Here is a 23,861-nt window from a genome sequence, read left to right as displayed (position 1 = left end):
ATAATATCGTTTCATCTACTGGATCATTCATGAATGTTGTTCGTTAGTGGCAGAAATAAATCATCATAACAATGTTGCTAATTCATGTTTAAAATATCCACTTTATGTGTATGTCTTGTAGCAGTGCAAGTTCAAAAACGTAAACTGTTTTGATGTACAAAATTAATTAATCTGCGCCGTATCTTTGCGGTCGGTACTTTCATCAAGAGCTAGTGCATAACAAGTAAAAGTTTTCATTCTTGCTATCAGTTGTCCGTCCAAGTTATCTCCCATTTCTGTCATGCGCTCAGCAACAATATTACGGGACAAACTTAGAGATTTAAAAACATTCTAGACATATCTCTTTTGCCTTTTCACGAGCGGAACCGGATAATTTTTCTGCTCCATAAGTTTCAGCATGCATTGAATAAAATCCATTTTAATATTATTATGGCTTATGTATCAAAGCTTCTTTCTACATATTAAGCAACGCGCCTTTCCGCCCTTTAAGATAAATAAATGTTTATCTATCCATTCACTATTGAAATATCGTTCCATATCCATACCAGCCGCCAGAGTTGATAAACACACTGCGTACAGAACACTGCTACAGTAAGGGTAGACTGACCTCACAGCTCCAGCTCAGGTAGTAAACAGTACCTAATTGTTTCACAGCTTGAGAGCGCTGTTCGACATCCCTGATCTAAAGCCTTGGTTTTTCTGAACCGACGCATGCGAGATGCGAGGCCCGTCTCGCACAAATCCGGACTACACGAGAGATAGTGAGTGGTTTCTATAACTGGAGATGCGAGATCTGCGCAACCCGCAGCCATAGAACCCACTCACTATCTCTCGTGTAGTCCGGATTTGTGCGAAGCGGGCCTCGCACCTCGCATGCGTCGGTTCAGGAAAACCAAGGCTTAACGACATTATTTTAAAAATGTAGAAAAATAAATGTATAATAATTTATGTTTTGAGTTGGTCAAAGCCTACTTGATTGTATACAGAGTCGTTTCGAAGGAACAAGATTGTGTACGTAGAGATCATTTATTTTATTGTGCTATAGAGCATTCTACGTTAAGAAAAAAGCATTGGTTTTATGGGCCTTGCCTAGTACATTGTACAAGCTATGTGGTAGTTAGGCGTTTCCATGACAACTGGTCATTTGATGCCCAACTGGTGGTGGGCAAAATGAACGCAACTCACAAGACAGGATTTAATGGCAACTACTTACTGTGCACTCTACAGTGCAGTGACGGATTTACAGACAGTTGCGCCACTACACTCCTACCTACCATATGTAATTATAATAGTCCATTCATGTAATATTTAATTAATCATTTACAAAGCAATTTCTTCGAAATTGGGATTTATATCTGTGCATGCTATTTTCAGTTGCGCAAGGAGATGAGCATCGCTTAAGCAGGATCTGTGGCTAGACTTTATAAATTTCATTTTAGAAAACAGCTGTTCGCATTGGTAGGTTGATGAATACATACCGTCATTTCCCATACCTATGGTCCTGGAACACAACTATGGTCCACGATAGAACCATTCAAAGATCATTGTAGAAGTAACATAGACCGTTCATAGATAGCTGCAGTGACTTGAATTCAAATTACTGTACAGCAAGAATATAGATAAACGAGGCACTACGTTATGGAGTACAAAATTTCAATAGTTGTATCGTGGACAATAGTTATGTTCCAGGACCATAGTTATGGGAAATGACGGTACTCATTATTTTTTAAGCAAACTGTCTAAGCAGTGGATATGTAGTACTGGACATCTTTTAAAAAATTTTAGCCCCCAGTAGCCATTCTGCTTTCAAGAAGCCATCATTCTGCAAATCCAGTACCTCTAACTGCAATTCTGGGATAACATTTTCAATTTAAACATGAAAAGGAGTGGCAAAAATATTGAAATCTTTCTCCATCCTTTGAAAATCACTGAATCTGTGTTCTTTGAACTGGTATAACAGGTGATCTATTTTAAGAATGTACATATTTAAGTTCGCGTCCTAAATATTTGTAACTAATCCTAAACATGAGAAATGTAAGAACCGCCTTTCTTGTAAGTGTGATATCCTCTCGATTCATATTATTCTGCGGAAGACATTGTGTCACTAATGAAGCTCCGAAGTACAGCAGTCCAGTATAATCCGCCACGTACACGCGCAGTATTTTCATGGAGTGGGGGATGGGGAAGGTAGGGGGTAAGTTTGAGGCTTCGCTGAGGTCTGACGTCACTGCGGCAATGCCGCAGGAATGCCCACCATTGGAATAGCCTCATATGCTCAATGCTTTTTTCTTAACGTGGAATCCTTAAACAAAAACGTATGTTATAAAAGTATGGCATAAAATGCTTCATTACACGTTGCTATGGAATCTTACTATAGAACAATAAAGTCAAAGTTTCACAATGTAAAAGTATTAACTGAAACTCTTCTTTTGCAACATTGGTAGGTAAAAATTTCTAATTCACTGATGTGAAAAAAGCAATTATTTAGGTTGCTAAGAACGATGTAGTAAAGCCAGTTCAAATTCCAGTCAAGAATAAATAAAATAAATAATCATCTATCTTCATGAAGTGGAAGTATCTTATTTCCTCTACAATATTGCAATTCGTAAGCTGCTGGACTCCCTGGTTGAGCCGTGAGCATGAGGCAAGTCTTCCGTTTAAGACAACAATGGGAAATCGTAAAAATGTAAGAATTATTCCTAACTCGAGTGATTAAAATCATGCAAGGCAAGGAGTAAGAGGTTAATGGTCGCTTGTGTCATTCCGATATTTACTTGAACTCTTATTTTTCTAGACATACGTGGGAATCTATGTCTCCAATAATACTATACAGACCTATGATTTTTTTCCAATTGATTTTATAGTGTTTTTATGCGAATCAAATTTTTTAACAAAGCTCACATCAGATTGATACCTTAGTTGAGTGTGTGCTATCAGTATATACTGTATTCAGCAACTGATATGAAAAAATATATATTTCTATCTGTTCAGTTATTTCATGTTTCCTTAAAGCTCTGAGCAGTATGTAATCTTCATTCTACGAAACTTATAAAATGTGTTCAGTACTGAATTTTTTTTTTAAATATGGTCTTTATTATTATCGTTACCATGCACGGAAATCTTCCAACTTTATCTTCAAAATCTTTAGATCCAAGTATGCAAGTGCTACAGTCTGAACTACAAAATATGATGATACATAACTCTCCATTTTCTTGTCGGGAATCAAAACTGGTTCCGATTAAGTTGTAGCTAGAAACACTAGAGCTTGCGAACTAAATACATATTAATGAGTGGATGGCCGAACGTGTGAATGAATCAACAAAAGCGATCGGTAATATTAAACTATTGTTACTTTTCATTTTAAATGCTTATCATATTTAATACAATCTGTTATAGATTCACTTCTTTATTATTATCTTACGAGCGAAATGGTTAATACATCAAACAACCAATTGAATAAAAACTTAATGCACGAATCAATGACCCAATCACTCGAAGAGTGGATAAGAAAATCACTTACAAATCATTAACTGAAGTAATCGGTAACTCAATGAAACCGTGAAGAATGAATCAATCAGGAGTGAATCAGGTAAGGAACTAATAAGTACCTTTACAAGTCAGTAAGTTAACAGAGTCAGTCACTCGAAGAGTGGGTAAAAAAGTCAATCGATAAATGAATGAGTGAAGCAAACGAAACTGTGAAGAAATAAACCAACGAATGAGTCATAAGTAAGCAATTTATTAAAAACTTGATTACTCTACAGATTACCGTATTTAAAAGTGGATTGATGGATGGATGGATGGAGGGAGGGAGGGATGGATGGATATGTTTGCATTATGCATATTTTAATAAATTAATTATTTGTTAGAATTTATATGTCTTCCTAGTAAATATACTCTGCTCCCTGCAGTTGTGTTAGGGATGGCTCTATTTTTTAATAAATGGCAAGAAAATGGAAGTTCTGAGATTCAAATTCAAATTTATTCAAATTTATTTACAATTTACATTTGAAATGAATACATATGAATAGATACCCGAAATGAGCATATGCTCGTGCTCGGGTACAGTCCACTAGTCTACATAGATTTTACAGAGATCAAATAATAATGTTGATAGAAATAATAGTAACAATAATAATAATAATAATAATAATAATAATAATAATAATAATAATAATAATAATAGAATAATCGTGACAGAAATTATACAAAAATTGTAATACAATATAATTCATTAATAATAATAATAATATTAATAATAATAATAATAATAATAATAATAATAATAATAATAATAGTGATAAAACAAAAATATTTACAATAATAAAATAAATACTAAGACGGTTAAAAAATTAAATATAAAACCACTAGCGAGAGTTAACACAACTTAAATAAGCATATAACAACCGGAAAAAATGACGAACTCGAAAATCAACAGAAAAGTTCGTTGTATCGCAGACGACAGCAACCGCCGTATTGACATTGTGTTGTGCATTAATGGTAGTAGGGGGGAGCCGAAAGTCTACGTAACTGCCGTTCTCTTCGAATCTTCTTGTACAATCATGGGAAGTTAATGCTGCAAAAACAAAATGTCTACGAGTCAGACTGTTCATTATTACAAGGATAAATACAAATAATACTGAAATATATTAATCTAGTTTCAGTTATAGATCTCCCCTTTTGTGCAAGAGGTATAATATCAAAATATTTTATGAATGGCGGGGAAAATATAAATTTCAAGAACTCACTAGTGACAAGAGATAGTGACAAGTACAATCAAGTGTATCTGTGGCGATGCTAAGAAATCATTTATTGGAGATATGCACTGTTATTAATTAAGAAAATGATCTATTTATATTTATTACAATGTTTTATCTCATAGGTTACATGCATCAGATAAATACAATAAAAATTAGTACCATATAATGCTAGTAATACTTAAAAAAATAATAAAATTTATCAAATATCATACAAACATTTTCACTTTATTTTTAAACTTAAGAATGTGTTCACTAAAGAACTTAGTGTAACATGTATGCAAGTGCACATACCCCTAGTTGTAATTACATCAAATTTAAGATATTTAGAGCCTCGATATGAACATAAAACTCCAGAATTAGGTGGAAAATACTTAATACAATTGCTATACGTCATTATTTCATTTTTCATAAAATTTGTAGTTGCCTCCTCTGTACTCAGTAGAGCAGTAATGTTCGAGTCTCTATTTTTTTACCGGAAGAGATACGCCTTTGTATCTCATCTCAATCGCTACAATATATACTACACACACCACTCAATGGAATATTTATTCAATTGATAGTACTATGTAATATAATTCTCATGATTCATAGAAGACATATTTAAAACATCGTGAAAAATTATATTAACATTGCTAAGAAAATTATGATCCCAGGATTCTCTTTGTGAAATAGGGCTCCGAAAAGCTCTAAGATTAATAATAATAATAATAATAATAATAATAATAATAATAATAATAATAATAATACCGACAATAATAATGATAACGATGGTGATAACTAGAGACACGATTTTAAAGGGGCTCTCTTTTCTTTTTTTTTTATTTCAACATGAAACATGAAACATTTAATTATGATGTTCAAAACTATCTTCCACCGACCAAATTATGTGGTTTAGACTTCTCTTTTTTTCACCCTTTTTTAGTCCATATTCCCTTTTTTCTCTTTTTAAAAACATATCTTATTTTGGTCCTTTTTGACAGAATATCGCAAACATTTAGGTAATTTTCCTATATTTTTCCGATAGGCCTATAACTTCCTGCGCAAGCGAAAATAAATATCGTTCTTCTTCTGATTCCAGACATTGGAAAACTAATAAAGTGTGCTGATTTATAGTTCAGGATAAAAAGAAATTTTTCACCTCTGGTTTCAATTGATGTATAGCGGTCATTTTCTGTTTATGAAGACATTCTGCATTAAAAGAGGCAGAATCATATTGAAACATATTGAATGTGATCAAGTACAACATTTTCCTTATGTTGTGAAGCGATAAATATAAGCTTGTATATGCTATGTGTATCCATGAATGTGCTGAAGTGTGTTTTCAATTAAAATAGCACCCTTTTGAGGGAGTAATATAGTTCTTTCTGAAGTCATTTTTGACTATATCAAATACAACAGAGATAAATTTAAGACTGTGTGTGCCATGTATTTCCATGAATGTGCTGAAGTGTGTTTTGGGTAGTAATATAGTCCTTTTTCAAGTCCTCCTTTTTTAACTATAACTTTTCCTTTTTTGTCCTTTTTTGATGAAAAAATGTTCCCTTTTAAAATCTGGTCTCTAGAACATATTATAATAATAGTAATAATAATAATCAGGGAACGGATTTATATGGACTAAAAATATATGAAATATGTAAATATATATGTAGTTATTTTTACCAAAATATGGAATTAAATATGGATTTTTACCAAAATATGGAATTAAATATGGACTTAAAATTATAAAAAAATGACTATGTACGTTAAATATTGGTACATTTTAATCAAACTAAACAAAAAATATAATGGACGTACCTTATCTTCCAATGTAGTTTCAACAAAACACAATTTTTATTGTCTGTTACCATAACAATAGGTTACAAACATTTCTTTCAAGTGCTGAAAAGTGAATCTTCTTCTATTGTCTCTGAGGATAGATTTATACTGACTAAAAGAGCGTTCGACGTCACAAGAAGTAACTGGTACATAATTCAATTTCACAATGTCTGCTGGGGATAAGTCCAAGTTAATCTTCACTGTTGATTCACCACTCATCACAGCAACAACCTTTTGTAGTTCTTCATATCCAGGGTTTTTTGAAAGTACAGTGTCCACCTTAGCTCTTACTGCATCTGCAACTTTACCTCTACCACGATTCAGTTGTTCCACAGTACTATTTATAATTTCAAAACTTTCAGATAGTGAAAGGTGCCTATTTTGGAGACTTTTGAGCGTTTTTATGATGCATGAAAATGTATGCTGAATGTGAGCTAAGTCATTCTTCACACTTATGTCACAGGTAACTGTTTTCGCAGTATCAATTGAGACTGCATCTTCAGAGTCCAATGCAAGGAGAACATTGTTAATAGAGTCTATATGTTCGGCATAATATTCAACTGCTTCTAGCCATGTACCCCATCTAGTTAAAATTGGCTTTGGTGGCAATGGAATTTCAGGGTACATTTCTTTCAACACGTTAACTCTACTGGGAGCTTTGAGAAATACTTTTTTCACTGATGAAATCAACAAATCTACTTTAGGGAAATTGTCTCTGACCACTTCTGCCACACGATGAAATGCATGCGCCACACAAGTAAAATGAGTCAATTTAGGATATACAACAGATAATGCTTGTCCAGCTTTGACCATATAAGGGGCAGCATCGCTAATAAAGAATAACATATTATCGTACATAATACCCTTTGGCCACAGGATACCCATAGCTTCGTTGAACAGTTTAACTATAGTTTTGTTATTGCACTTTTCTAGAACATCACAATGTAAAAGAATTCGTTCAGAATATTGTTCACTTAACAAACCGATAACTACATTACCAACAAGTCTACCTTCTTTGTCGGGAGTCTCATCAATGGAAACCCAAATTGAACTATCTTTAATTTCATCTCTTATCTTCTGTATTGTCTCATCGTAGATGGATGGAGCATACGTCTTCCTAAGTGTTGACTCATCCGGGATTGTATGTTGAGTATATTTTTCAAGGAATTCCCTGAAGACCTTATTCTTTAGTTTGTAGAGAGGAATATCAGCAGAGATGAGAGAACGGCACAGGTCGATGTTAAACTCAGATCTTACATTCGATGTTGTTGGTTGTGTTAAAAACAATTGTCTCTGCTTGGAATTTAGTTGTTTGTTGGCCTGATGTTTACTAGTTGTAATGTGTTGTTGCACCAGGAACTTTTGTGTAGATGATACTGCACACTGACACAAATTACAAAATAATATTTTATTGTCAGTTGATAAACCATCTTCTTTAAATTCTGAAATGTAACTTGTTAGTTTTGATTTTAAATTGACTGAATGACGTACTTTTGGCATATTTACCGTCTTTATAGTATGATTTACAAAACTGAACCTATGTGTACTCTGACTGGCATTTAACTGTTGAGCTGCACAACTGAAGTCTGTTAAAAATTTTAAATTAAATTAATACAGTTTTGTAACTTACTTTCCCATTGTTGATAGGACTGCTAATTTTCAAATAACTCTGATGTTAAAGGGATTACTGAACATGTGTTTAAATCTCTATTGTTGAAATGTATTTTTAAAAGTTAATGGAATTTTGTTTTGTTTTATTGTTAAACCTAATATAATATGGACTGTTTTATATGAAATATGGAAAATATATGGAAATTAACGAAAATATGTACTAAACTCTAAAATATGGAAAAATATGGAAAATAAAAGTAGGATTTTTCAACCCTACACATTGTGAAACATAAAGATAATGCAAAATATAAATTATATTAGCTTTATAAGTAAATATGTATTTACATATAAATCCTTTCCCTGATAATAATAATAATAATAATAATAATAATAGAGTTGTGGAATTTAAACGATTAATCGATCAATTTCTGTTGTAAGATTAATCGATCAAAATACTTAATCGAATAATCGAGTCGATTAAAATTAATCGGTTGTAGTTGATATTAATTATTACTTTGTTAATACAAACTCATACTAAAAGTTCAATATTTCTCTCTCGAAAATTGCTTACTTAAAAGCACAATAGTACTGTTATTTTTCTAACTGTAAACCAGGTAGCGTAGGAAAAATCTTTGCATAAACACTTTAGAAAGAGATAGAGATATGATAGTGACCTAGTCTACCTCTATTAAAAGTTGAAACACAATGCGAATAAGTTTTATGATTTTCCAAGAAAACTTCCACCTTGTTGTCAGCTCATTTTTCTAGCATATGAAATACATACTTTGTTGGGATTCGTCCCTCTCATCCCTTATAAAATAGCCATGTCTACACTGTGTGCAAGTGAGAGCGTAACTAGCTTCTTCTCTTTCTAAAATCTGGTAATTCGATTACAATAGGGGCCAGTCTTCTTTTTCGACAGCTGTACTTTTCCAGAAGTTGCAGTTTCTGTACTGAGTTTGTATATGAAGGTTGTATGTTTAGTTTGACAAAGAAAAAAAAATCAGTTTTCTGTGGTTTGTGAAAAGTGTAGACTCCATTATGTCATATGAGAATTTGAGAGGTAAACTCGATGAAACGTTTGGATTTAAATTGAACGATCCTGGAGGAGTACTTGACAGAAAAAAATAGTGTTTAGTGATGCAGTAAACATTGTTACTAAACGTAGAGCGAAACTTAATTCGGAGTATGTGAATGCACTCGCATGTTTTTAAATCAAGGATGAAGCAGTATTAACTAGGTGAGTCTTCATAATCTAGAATTGAACAATTTCATTAGTTTTAGTAAGGGCAGGGATAAGCGTGGCAGGAGGGGTAGGTGGGCGGGAGGTGTTTCCATTTCAATTAAGAAAGGCATGGAAGATAATATTAAGAATTTGAGCACGGGTCTGGAAGGGGTTGTCGGAGTATCATTAAGAGTGAGTGAATTAGATTTAGTCATTTTGGGTGTTTATAGGCCGCCTTCCGGTTCGCGGTATGCTAATCCGCACTTCTTTGAGGACCTGGCAGAGATCGTTTCCAGTTTAACAACCAAATTTCCAGGGGCGGAGCTCGTTGTTCTCGGGGACTTCAATTCAAGGACGGGTCGTGAGAACATTTCATTAGTAGGCTGGAATACGGGAGAGGACGACAAAAGGGGGCCAAATAGAAATAGTAAAGATAAGATTCTGAATGGGGAGGGAAGGGATTTATTGGTATTTTGTGAGTCTTCAATCTAGAAATTATGAACGGGAAATATGGGAGGGATCTAGAGGGACAGCTGACTTTCATAGGAGCGAACGGAGGGAGTGTGATAGATTACATACTGTGTAGCATGAATTTAATCTACAGGATTGCCGACTTTTGGGTGGGGGACAGGATTGAATCACAACACTCACCTGTGATTTTGCAGATTCATGCTCAGTCAAATGATACAAATAAGGAAGAGATAAGAGATTGGGCGCATAACCGGGGCAGAACTGTTAACAGATATAAATGGAAGAGCAAGCTACAGGACACATTTCTCACTAACTTAAATCAACAGCTTCAGGGGTGGCGGGGGGAATCGGCGGAGACGCTGATAAATATTTTAAGAACGGCAGCGGGTAGTATGGTGGAACGAAGAAAGAATAAGGGGAGCAAACGGGATGACTGGTATGACGACGAATGTAGGGTGGCTAAGAAGATGGCGGAAGAAGCCCTAAGGGTATTTAGACGGTTGGAGAATGATGAAAGTAGGATAAGGTATGTTCAATTGAGGAGAAATTACAAAGATATCATTCAGCTCAAAAAGACTAACTGGCAACTCAGGGAAGCAGGTGAGCTGAGTAGAGTGGTGGAGAACGGGGATATATCTGAAATGTGGCACACTATTAATTGAATAAGAGGTGGGGATTGCGTAAGGAACGAAATTACACCAGAAGTATGGCGGGAATATTTTAGGGGCGTTTATGGGGAAGGAGAGATGTGGGGGGGGATTAGTGATAGGACCGGAAGAATTATTGGGGTTTCCGGAGGTTCCGGAGCTAGACGCAGAGATTTCACGTGCAGAAATTAGAAAAGCGGTTTCATCTTTGAAGAATAATAAAGCACCAGGCTGGGATGGTCTGCCATCAGAAATATTTAAGGCTGCTCTTGTCAATGATAAATTTGTACAAAGGGTGCAAATTGTGTTTAATGATTTATTTAAGTATGGGAAATACCCGGAAATTTGGGCTACATCCATCATTCATCCAATCTATAAAAGTAAGGGTTCGATTGGATCTCCAGACTCATATAGAGGCGTGGCCTTACTGCCTACTATGGGTAAAATCTATTGTAAAATCTTGTATGAAAGAATGAAGGGGTGGGTGTCTCGGCATGGCAAAATTTCAAAATTTCAGATGGGTTTTATGGAAGGTCGTAGCACAGTCGACAACATATTTATTTTGGATTCACTTAAACAGAAACAAATGTCCAGAAAAGGGGGAAAACTGCACTGTGCTTTCGTGGATTTTCGAAAAGCTTTCGACACTGTGGAGAGAGAAGCGCTTTGGTATAAATTATGGATGAAAGGGATGTCGGGCAAGATAATTAGAGCACTTCAAGGGATCTATAATAAAGTGGAATTTTGTGTTAAGTACGACATGAACAGAGTGTCTGAAAGCTTTTTCAGTCGCAGAGGTGTGAAACAAGGTTGCATACTGTCTCCCTTACTTTTTAACCTGTTTATTGACGATATAACAGAGATTATGTTACGAGAGGACATTGACGCCCCAGTCATAGGGGACGTGAATATTCCAGTATTGTTATATGCGGACGATCTGACATTATGTTCTAAAAGTGTTAAGGGATTGCAGAAAGGACTTGACAAGCTCCAAATATACTCTAGGGACTGGGGATTGAAAGTAAATACTGAAAAGATGAAGACTATGACCTTTAAGAACGGATGTGTTTACAGTAAAACGGAGACCTGGACATACGAAGGCCAAGCACTGAACAACGTGAAAAGTTTTGTTTACTTAGGGGTAACAATGACGATGAACGGAAAATGGAATAAACATATAGACACTACAAAACACAGGGCACTGATAAAAGCGATGGAAACGCTGAAGATACGTAACAAAATCCCGGAAGTCTCTCTAAATTTGTTAGATAAAGTATATAACGCGGTAGTTAGATCTACAATTACGTATGGGGCAGAAATTTGGGGTTGGGGAAGAACGGAAAATCTTAACCAGGTACAAAGCGACTTTTTAAAACCGATAGCGGAGGTGGGGAGGGGAGCGGATAACAGCGGAATCCTAAGAGAATTCGGACGCCATAGAGACTCAATAGAATGCAAGATAAAAAGTTTTAAAGTACTACTTGAGGATTATGCATGGAGATCAGTCTCTTATTAGAGCGGTCTGTTATAGGGAGCAACTCGAGAGGAGAGACCAAGTAACCTGGGCAGGTAGATTACGCAGAGGGTTGGAGGAAATAGGCATGGGATTTATAATCGGGGAAGATTGCAGGAACAAGCGAAATGTCTGGCGGAAAGTCAAGAAACGCCTGAAGGATAGGAGACAGGCAAATAACAGAAGGAGAATGTAGGGATAAGGTTGCTCTGGAGATCCAATCGATGATCAAAACAAATTGGGGGGCCGAACTATATCTCTATGGAGGTAGCAAAGAAGGTAGACTGGGTTTAATCTGGTTTCGTCTAGGAGCCTGGAGGGCATTTAAAACAGTCAACGAAGAGGGGGCGAGAATATGTCCTCTTTGCGATAAAGGCGAGACATCACACCACATTTTATCGGAGTGTGAAGCCACAGAAGCTCTGAGGAAACGATTCCTGCCAGAGTTCTTCATTACATCTAGCAGGGGACACTTGGCAACATACAATATGTTAAATAACGTTAAATTTTGTGACAGTGTGGGAAAATTTATGGCAAAAGTTCGACAGTTGAGGGTGGCACTGGCCGAGGGGGAGGGAGCCGAGAAAATAAGGGAAAGAGTTATTAATTAGTGTTGGAATGATGAAGTAATTAGTGGATAATGTTATTTTTGTATTTATTGTGTCTTTTTTTATTTGTATTTTATCGCGTGTGTATGTTTTTTTATGTATTACCTTTAAATTTACAGTATTAGTTGGATTATTTCGTGCAGTCTCAATAAGGAATTGAATTGTTTATGTTTCACTGTTTTTTTTCTCTCTCTTTTCATATCTTACATTTATTTTATTTTTATTATTTTTGTGAAGTTTGGTTTGAAGTTAGATTAGTTGTAATTGTGATAATTAATGATAACGGTAGTAATAATAATAACTGTTGTTTTACTATTTTATTATTAGTAGTATTATTTTTGTTTTCTTCGAAGATTCAAACTATGCATAGTTACAGCACGAATGACCGTACGGGCTCGTGCGAAGGATCTTGTGTACATGAGTTTGTATAATTTATCATGCATCAATAAATGCACTTATCTATCTATCTATCTATCTATCTATCTATCTATCTATCTATCTATCTATCTATCTATCTATCTATCTATCTATCTATCTATCTATCTATCTATCTATCTATCTATCTATCTATCTATCTATCTATCTATCTATCTATCTATCTGTGTGTCTATCTGTGTGTCTGTCTGTCTGTCTGTCTGTCTGTCTGTCTGCCTGTCTGCCTGTCTATCTATCTATCTATCTATCTATCTATCTATCTATCTATCTATCTATCTATCTATCTATCTATCTATCTATCTATCTATCTATCTATATCTATATCTATATCTATATCTATATCTATATCTATATCTATATCTATCTATCTATCTATCTATCTATCTATCTATCTATCTATCTATCTATCTATCTATCTATCTATCTATCTATCTATCTATCTATCTATCTATCTACCTACCTACCTACCTACCTACCTACCTACCTACCTACCTACCTACCTACCTACCTACCTATCTATCTATCTATCTATCTATCTATCTATCTATCTATCTATCTATCTATCTATCTATCTATCTATCTATCTATCTATCTATCTATCTATCTATCTATCTATCTATCTATCTATCTATCTTATCTATCTTATCTATTTTATCTATCTATCTATCTATCTATTTTATCTATTTTATCTATTCTATCTATCTATCTAGTTGTTTTGTAATATAACGATACAATACATACCGATATATACAACATGTAATACTTATACTTATCACCGAACACAAGTTAAATCTAACAATAATTGTGTATTACAGTATATTAAAACATTTTTTCAACTCGACCAAAACTCGATTAATCTATCGATTAAATTCAAATAGTTAATCGATTAAACATGTTGATCGATTAACAGCAATAATAATAATAATAATAATAATAATAATAATAATAATAATAATAATAATAATATCGGAATGTTGTCTCGAAATTGAATATTATGTCATTAAAATAGCCTATATTTTTACCTTCCAGAAAAAAGAACATTATTCTATTCTCCCATTCAAAATGTGAAGTAAAAAAATGTAAGAAATAGTCCACGTCCAAATCTGATACCTTGAATAATTGTAGGCCTAATACAATATTTTGCATTAGTTTCAAATTCACTAGTTTTTCAGTAACTACCTCGGAGACTGAATATAAAGTAAAACTTGTATAAGAGTAGCCGTACTTCATACAGAGTAGCTTATATTTTAATACATGGATAACGCTCCAGTTTTAATGCGAAGATTAAAGCTGTAATGTACAATAAAAAGTTTTCGCTCAGATAGCCAATAATCGCTTGTAAAGACCTTCGTGCTCAGCCACACGTTCATGGAGGAGGTGACCATGACATACGCACCATATTCGAGTCTCGACAGTGTAGGAAGTTTTATTAATAAATTTCCTTTAACAAGTTGCTCACCCATAAATGTAGGTTCTGTATGGTAGGTCAAGAAAAACGGCGACAATGACATTCCTTGTGGTAAAAATAATGGAACCATCTCATACAAAACAGTGAAAAGCGACTCTATTGCTTATTTTGTTCGTTTTTATATTGCAATGTTATGTGTACAGAATGTAAGGGGTATAAGTGCCGTCCTTTTCACAGTCGTCGGAGACGGACTACAGAATAAAAAAAATGTCCATACAACATAGGATCAAAATTTGACAGTTTTCCCAGAAAAAATATTTCTTCTCTTATTTTTTTTTCGCTTTATACTGCTTATATCGTTAGTAAAATTACGAAAACAATTACATCAGTAGATATATCTAGCAAAGAGTTAATATTAGTTTAAACAAATATTTGTGTGTTCTATTACGTTTTCGTGAAATTAAATAAAAATGCATGCTTAAATTTGTTAATATTCTGGCGTGAGAGACTTGACAACATGTTCAGAAGGCAGTACTCTGCACAGACCTAAGTACGAGTCAGCTGAGTTCAAGCTCCATAGGTCTACTGCAGAGCTGATGACAGTTCAGTACAGGGTACGCGATAAACAACTTACAATGTCATTTGCAGTTTAGGAATATCACATGTTATTAATTTATGGAGAAAATCGTCGTAATTCATATGAGACAAGAAGGATGTACCGTCAACGTTTTCCTCAAAGAAAGTTACCTAATCAGCGAACTTTTGTAGCAGTTTCTCAACGATTTTTAGAAACTAGGAGTGACTTACCCCATTTCGAAAAACATACAACCAGAAATTTGTTTAAAAATGATACGACTTTACGGAAGCGGAAGAGATTAAAATGTTTCATTACAAAAAATGTTCGTGTGATTTTGTGCAGAAAAACCTTATTGTTTATTTTTTAGACGTACAATAAAAATGCAGCAATGTTGTTACATAAAATGTAAATTTACCATAATGTTCTATTAATGAGATTGAAAGTTTCTATTTGCTGTTTGTTTTATGTAAACAACAGTATTATCATGGCCCGCTCCTGCATTAGAACAGAGCATCTGTACCAGTATGTATGTATGTATGTATGTATGTATGTATGTATGTATGTATGCATGCATGTATATATGTACTCCCATCCAGCAATATTGCAAAACGTCTAATATTGTAAACCTTAATAATTAGGTGACCTTCTTTGAGGAAAACGTTGACGGTACATATTTCTTGCCTCACTTGAATTACGACGACTTTCTCCATAAATTAATAACGTATGATATTTGCTGAACGGCATTCTCAAATATCCTGTACTGAACTGCCATCCGCTCGACAGTATACCTATGGACAGAGCTTTAGCTGACCCGTAGTTACATCTGTGCAGAGTACTGTCTGTTGAAAGTTGCCACGTCTCTCACGCCAGAATATTAACAAATTTAAGCACGCAATTTTATTCAATTTCACGAAAACGTAATAGAATACACAAATATTTATTTAAACTAATATTAACTCGTTGCTAGATATACCTACTGATGTAACTGTTTTCGTAATTTTACTAACGATATAATCAGTATAACGCAAATAAAATAAGAAAATAAATATTTTTTCTGGAAAAACTATCAAGCTTTGACCCTATGTTGTAAGGACATTTTTGATCCTGTAGACCGTCCCCGACGATTGTGAAAAGAACGGCACTTATACTCCTTACATCCTGTATAATAGTAGCACATAATTTCCAACTAAAGAATAAAACATGGAAATACGCTAAACTCGCCCTCTAGTAATCACATTCCCCGAAAGCCTAAATACGCAAGTCCAAGAACATTTGTTTCAAGCGATATTAATTCATCGTATTTTGTAGTCTATTATTGGACAGTAGCTATTTCATGGAACAGAATAATAGCTATTTATTATGTGAAATCATTAATTGTTATTGATTATTTAAAACCATCATTAATATATTCCTGCGAAGAACTTGCAGGCAATTTATTAAGTATTAGTGTACAAGTAATGCCGTTTATGTCATTAAACAAGGCAAATACTATTAATTGTGAGACGTCAGTTATTATAACTAGGAACCTATTGACTTTTTGATCTATTGATCGTTTACAGAGGAGTTTTACATACTTACATAAATAAACTTGCTGATGTACTAACAATATTAAACGTATCTCCAAATAATGTTCCAGTAAACTATGACAGTGGGTACTACATACAAAAATAAGTTACACAAGTGGAAAACCACGAGGTACGAGGTTCACTTTATGCTCTGTTTTACAAAATATACAGGGACATCATTTTATTTTTACTTCAATATTTATTGTACCTGATTTTTTAATGTACTTCACTCCCACCCCTTCTACTAATGAATTTCAACCGTCCTCCACACAGATCCAAGACCGCATATACAGTCATAGTAGTCTTACGGTCATAGTAAACAGTACGTTCCAAAAATATGTTCGCGTTTTCCAGTGACGAAAGAGCTTTCAATATTGAATCGCTTTCGCACAGGTACTGTCGTCCATTTGCCTACGTCGTATCCCGGTTTCCCCCACCAGCTTTTATTCGCCAGCTAGTGGCTGGGCTGTCTTAGATCTTTTCTGAGAACATTAATTTCTGTTAGGAATTGGACGTCTACATAATATTATACGAGTATGAGACGGTTCCTCGTATAGGATAAGGAGGTTTTGATTAGATTAGTATTTCGTGTTAATATTCTCATATGGATAGTAAGTGTGGGACGTGTAAGAAGTTCCAGAATCTGAGACGGAAGTAACAGGTGGGCAGGAAGACCGAAGCCAAGCTAGGCTGACAGGAAACATGTGTCCAGGCGTGGAGTTGACTGATGAGGGAATGTATGGACTTTGCCTGCGGGTGGTCAGTAAGATGACGCCAAGCCAGGTTCCAAAAGAGATGATCTGGTATATATCAGAGAATTGTCAGAACCCCGGAAGTAAGGGGATGTTCTAGTTAACGAACAATTTTTGAAGAACGCGTCTTAAGTGACGTAAGTGTAATCATGGCCAATCAGGATTCTTGATAGAGACACGTGATATATAGATAGGAGGGCGAAATTTTATGTTTGGTGGTTGAAAGTAGAGGATAGATTTGGCAGATAGACAGAAGGCAGATAGACAGTGTTCGGAGAGGTCACACTCCACATATTCTCGGCAAACCTAACTCGGAAGTATAACAATTTACGGACTTAGAATTTTTTAGTGGGTGTAGTAAGAAGTCGGGTGTTGCATTATTATTATAAGTCTGAATTCTTTCCTCTCATCACGTTATCAACTGTCCGTTATATTACTGGTGTTTTATAGTACAAAATATATAATTACTTGAACTCAGAAATTAGTATACCAACTTGCGGGAAGTGAGAGCGAGATATTATACACTTGGACGCGCATTTCTGCTAATCTGAAACGAACACTTAATAATAATAAACGTTTTCATAGTTCTTACCAACAACTTCTGGTGTGCGCCTACATCATTACAACCTACGAGCACGTCTCCCAAACCCCATGTCCCGACCGTTTTGCAGCTGACCTGGGACCTCATCCTCTACCGGGGTAATCTCGAGGAGGCTGGCGCCCAAATTAATCAGTGTACATAGTTAATTATTGACATCGACGTGCCATCCTTGAGATACTTTCCATATAAGACGGAGCTGGCAGCCGAGGGCAAGGAAAGGCGTCGTGGGCAACGACGACGACAACGAAGACGGCCGCTTCATAAATTGGCGCACCAACAACGACCACCGACCGCCTCAAGTACAACTGTTTAAAATAACTTAAATAAAAGGGCCTCATTAAGTAATTAACTGTCACGTGATTTCCTCCCTTTCTACGACCCTACGACATAACCACTTGGACGGACAGTAGATAGTATGTCTGAGTAATTTTATCTTTTCGGATCGGGCAAAAGTGAAGATTGAACTTACAGTACGTAAGGTACTCTTTTATAGAGTAGGTACAGAATTATTTCTACATGAGTTACTAGTACGAAGAACGAAATTGGTAATTGGGAATAGGTACAATAGTCTATAGTGCGATAATATGCACATTAGTACTGAAGCCTGTATCGAAATGAACGGCCGCCATTTTAAAAATTGTGTTTAAATATCCATATTATGATTATTTTTCAACTTAACTTCATTCTTTATACTGTAGGCCTACGCTAATGTACTGTAGACAGTATAATATACACTGCATAATGAATACGTCCACATGTATAGCTCAGTTCGTGAGTAAAAACACTCATTGTTAATACTGTACTGTATTTTGATTAAACAAAAACCTAATGAAAATGATCAAACTCAAAAGCGCAATATTTCCTAGTTTACATAAATGTATGAACTACTTTTCTTCCCTCCTATACCAAGTAAAGTGATTTGTTTGTATGTATATTACGCCAGTATCATCGAACTCTAGTCGTTGAAGGGGGTAGCAAACGGCGTTGATCCAAAGGTATAGGCAAGTTAATATTAAAAATGTTAGTACAAATAAAATGATGTCCCTGTACAACAACATAATTGTTGCGCGTGTACTTTCTCGGACAAATTTTGAAAGTTGGTTCTGAATATGCACATAAATAATTAAAACTTCCAAAATTCTTAAATTCCGAGTTCGAAGCATTTCTGAGTTCAAATAGTTCTAATGGCTCCCAGTCGATAAGTTTATACTCTTAAGTTCAATAAACACAATATCGAATAGTAAATACGGCCTAATGTACAAAATGTCTAATCGCAGAAAATGTCTAAAATTAAGTCTAATGATAACACGTAGATCTAATAGGCAAGAATTTCCGTCTAATGCAAATGTATAAATACAAAAATTTTCTCCATTAAGTTGCTTAAGAAAGAAGATAAAACTGTTGTGGCAGTAAGTTCGTTTCCTTGAAGGTTAAGAGGGCTTCTTTTAGTTTCAAAGTTGTGAATTATATGTATATGGAGTACTGGTAACTTCGAAGAAAGGCAGAATAATTCTAGTTCACAAGTATGAATATCATATTAGGCTTAAAAACAAAAAACGGTAACCGAATTTACTCAAGGTGTTCTCTTCCGAGAGCTTGTAAAGCAACATGCTTGGCGAATTGTAATTTTGAAATACGGTAAGCAAGGGTGAATAGGGTCAAAATTCATATTTACTCTAATAACTCACATAACTTAACATCAAACCTAAAGTGTGATACTTCGTCAGAAATATTGAAGTTTTACCTACACGTTTAAATGTCTATATTAGAATTAACTCTGCAACAATTTAGCATATTTAGAAATTAAACAAAGTACTGCATGATCCTTTCACCCTAAGCAGCCAGGGTGAATAGGGTCATCAAGAAGGGCGAATGGGCACATTCTTACTTTTCATTTTTATTCGTAAACTTGTACAATAAAATACTTGTGAAGATTCAGATCCAGGCAAATTATACAGAGTGAGTCATAAGTATGTTTGGAAAACGCGTGAGCGTGCTCCTGGATCAAAAATAAGAACAATTCCTTGCATGAAAATGTGACGGAAAATGCTTATTTATTGGAGAAGTGGTCATACTTTCTTTTTGTTCTTTTTCCGTTGTGTCACAAGTACATGTTGAGAAACTTGTCATTTAACGTTTACACAAGCGCTCAATGTGTCCCTCTCCATTGTTTCACATGCCTGAGCATGATGTACACACGACTGTCGAGTTCGCTCAAAGACTATGTTGTCACCACTGATCAATTGGCATTCATTTTCAACACGTTGCAATAGCTCCTCTACATTATTCACTGGTGTTGAATAGACGACAGCCTTCAAGTGACCCCAAAGGTAAAAATCAAATGGGGCGAAGTCGGGTGATCTGGGTGGCCAAGGCACTGGACCACCGCGTCCAATCAAAACAAAAAACAATGTACTACTGTCTTGTTACTGTGTTGTTTGTAAACAAACACTGGTACAAAATCAAAACAAAAACAACACAATAATATGATCAGATGCTTATGAAAACGAAAATCACTATTTCCGTCAAATTTTCATATAAGGAATTGTTCTTATTTTTTTTATCCAGGAGCACGCTCAGAAGTTTTCCATACATACTTAAGGCTCACCTTATATATTTAATACTAATTCTTTGTCACAAGCAACAAATGTCCTGTTTTAATTATTCAATGAATATCTTCTACAAATAAATCTCTTCTTACTCTCAGCGCCAACACAATTTTCATAGTATCACTCATTCCACTTTCCCATGCATTTTACACAGTTTCCGAGCTTTAAAGAAACAGGATCACTCTATTTAACATTGCAAAAACCACATGCAGTGTCATATTCATCTCATGATTCATCTCCTGACGATGATGATGATTATGGGCACCTTTTCGAACCACGAACATTCGGTTCAAACCCACAAGCTGAAAGTTTAGGCCTAAGTATTCCCTTTGCAAATTGCTTTTATTGGTCAACTGAGACCACTGTTTATCCTCCCTATTCTTTACCTGTGAGTTGACCTTATTTTCCAGACGTCTTTGTAGGCAGTAATGTGGTACATTGAAGAGCGCCGCAGCGTGACGCTGGCTTCGTACTTCACGATAAGCTTTTATTGCCCTCTACATATACTCCTCCAATCATGAAAACTGCGTCTTCTTTCTATATTTCCCCATTTAGGACAAATATAAACCCTATTTCAATTAAATCAGTTAAAAATATTCTGACCCTTTTCACCCTTAAAATTCACCCAAAGAGCAGTAATATTTTGCATCGTAAGGTTTGCCATACTGATTGGTCTTAGAAGGTCAACATATGGGTAATCTGTCCTTTTAGAGTCCACTTTCAACTTAATTACTAAATCATATAAGTACCTATCATAATAATACTGGTAAAACGCAGATTAAATGAACACTACAATTCAAGAAACTAAATAAAATATTGTTACTTATCGTTACAATAACAATTTTCGACTTCAAACACTGCACCGAAAACAATGCAGTTATATTGCTTTCCCGCCTTTCTGCATTGAAGAAGTTCCCAACTTCAACGCTAGCTAGAGCACAATCCAGTATTCTTTGTTCTTTGGCTTACAGAGCGGTGTTTTCAAAACTGACCCGATTCATCTGATGACCCGTTTCACCCTTGTTTATCCTACGGTAGTTTAATGTCGCGGTTCACACCCAGCAGTCTGCTGTGCTGGCGAACGTAGAAGTGAGCAAAACTTCTCAGGCCTTAGAGCGTGATATTCAATCATTAATAGTGTCCTGCCCAAGGACAGGTCTTTCACTGCAAATCCATCATTCTCCAGTCTTTCCTATTTTCTGTCTTCTTCTTAGTATCCGTATATGATTCATATACCTTAAGGTCGTCTATCATCCGACATCTTCTTCTGTCCTATACTTCTCTTCGTTCACTATTCCTTCCAGTGCATCCTTCAGTGGGTAGTTTCTTTTCAGCCAGTGGCCAGCCAATAACTTTTTCTCCTTCTGAGCACTTTCAGCATTATTCTTTTTCAGCCACTCCTTCTAGCACAGCTTCATTTCCTATTTTATCTCCATTTTAGCTCCAGTAGAAATTTGGAAATCCTTTTTAGACGGTTCATCGAAACTTGTACTTTCATTACCAAATTACTAGATTAAAACATTATCATAAATAGCTTAACCTTACTTAGCCTGCAAGAAATTCATATTTCCTTAAAATAATAATATATATTCCGCAATAAAAATGTAGAACAAATTACCATATTTTTTAACCGCAAAGGATCGAAATGTTATTACATGTTTTTTGTCACACTTTTGAGAATCAAATCTGAAAAAGGAATATAGTAAATTCTTACCATTCTGTATTTAGTTCCTTTGAAAAAATCATAGACTGACTGACGTTGTAGTAAATATTGGGAATAAAAAATGACACAATGTTCCTTGAAATATTGTACAGTACTGCATGTGTTTACATAGACAACGCTCTAATTAATTAATTGCTAAAGTTTTTTTAGTATGCTGCAATTATGAGATTATGGTTGGCACTATATGGATTTGACCATTAGCAGTTAAAATTAGGCTAAATCTTGAATATCTCCGAAACACTTTCATGTGGATTAGTCATGCCTGGTTTGAAACTCTTCAATTAATCTCTTAGAAAAACGAGTTTCACATCACCTCATAGATTAATGTGACTATTTTCGCGATACAAAAAATCATTATGGAAATAGTTTTACAATTCTTGACTAGAGTCACCAATATGTGTTTCTGATTTAATCCTAGATTGCTAAACTTCTTTGGACGAACATTATTACTAAATATTCCTATTATTCGGCTGAGAAGTTTTTGTCATCTAGTCTGCTGCCAAAAAATCTTAAAGTTAGAATTTATAAAACAGTTATTTTACCGGTTGTTCTGTATGGTTGTGAAACTTGAACTTTCGCTTTGAGAGAAGAACAGAGATTAAGGGTGTTTGAGAATAAGATTCTCAGGAAAATATTTGGGGCTAAAAGGGATGAAGTTACAGGAGAATGTAGGAAGGCATACAACACAGAACTGCACGCATTTTATTCTTCACCTGACATAATTAGGAACATTAAATCCAGACGTTTGAGATGGGCAGGGCATATAGCACGTATGGGCGAATCCAGAAATGCATATATAGAGTGTCAGTTGGGAGGCCGGAGGGAAAAAGACCTTTAGGGAGGCCGAGATGTAGATGGAAAGGCAATATTAAAATGGATTTAAGGGAGGTGGGATATGATGAGAGAGAGTGGATTAATCTTGCACAGGATAGGGACCGATGGCAGGCTTATGTAAGGGCGGCAATGAACCTGCGGGTTCCTTAAAAGGCATTTGTAAGTAAGTAAATGGTAAAGTTGAGACACTGCCGTTTTAGTACAGCTTAATTAGTCTAGAATGGCGAAGCTACTAGTCATGCCTTCAGTGGAGTACCAAAACTGTGCTAAATAGTGAATTTTCTGTCGTGCTTGGGAATTGCGATTTAAAAACTCATCTTATGAACGGTGCTTATGGGGAAACTCACTTAAACACCATAAACAATATCGATAACAAGCAATTAACCTTGTACCGATAGGTATACCTCAGAATTTACAACGGAATATGTGAAGAGAATACAATAATTACTACTTAGACATCGTTTGTATCCTTAGGGGTCAGGGGAAATGGATCACCAATCGAACTTCTTAAAATCAGCAAAGTGACAAAAGAAGAATGCGACATTTTGATCCAGAAACGAACCAGTAGCCTTCAGTTTGGAAATACGCGGATTCTTCTCTCTCCGAAAATATTCAGTAACTGCTAAAACCATATTGATTTACTTCCTTGATGCGAAAGTAATTATTACTTAACACTGACAACTCCGCGGAAAAATGCCAGTTTGCAG

The sequence above is a fragment of the Periplaneta americana genome, chromosome 9, assembly GCF_040183065.1.
Source record: "Periplaneta americana isolate PAMFEO1 chromosome 9, P.americana_PAMFEO1_priV1, whole genome shotgun sequence".
NCBI classification, from domain to species: Eukaryota; Metazoa; Arthropoda; class Insecta; order Blattodea; family Blattidae; genus Periplaneta; species Periplaneta americana.
The sequence above is the reverse complement of the archived record's forward strand: the minus strand, read 5'-3'. Positions refer to the sequence as shown.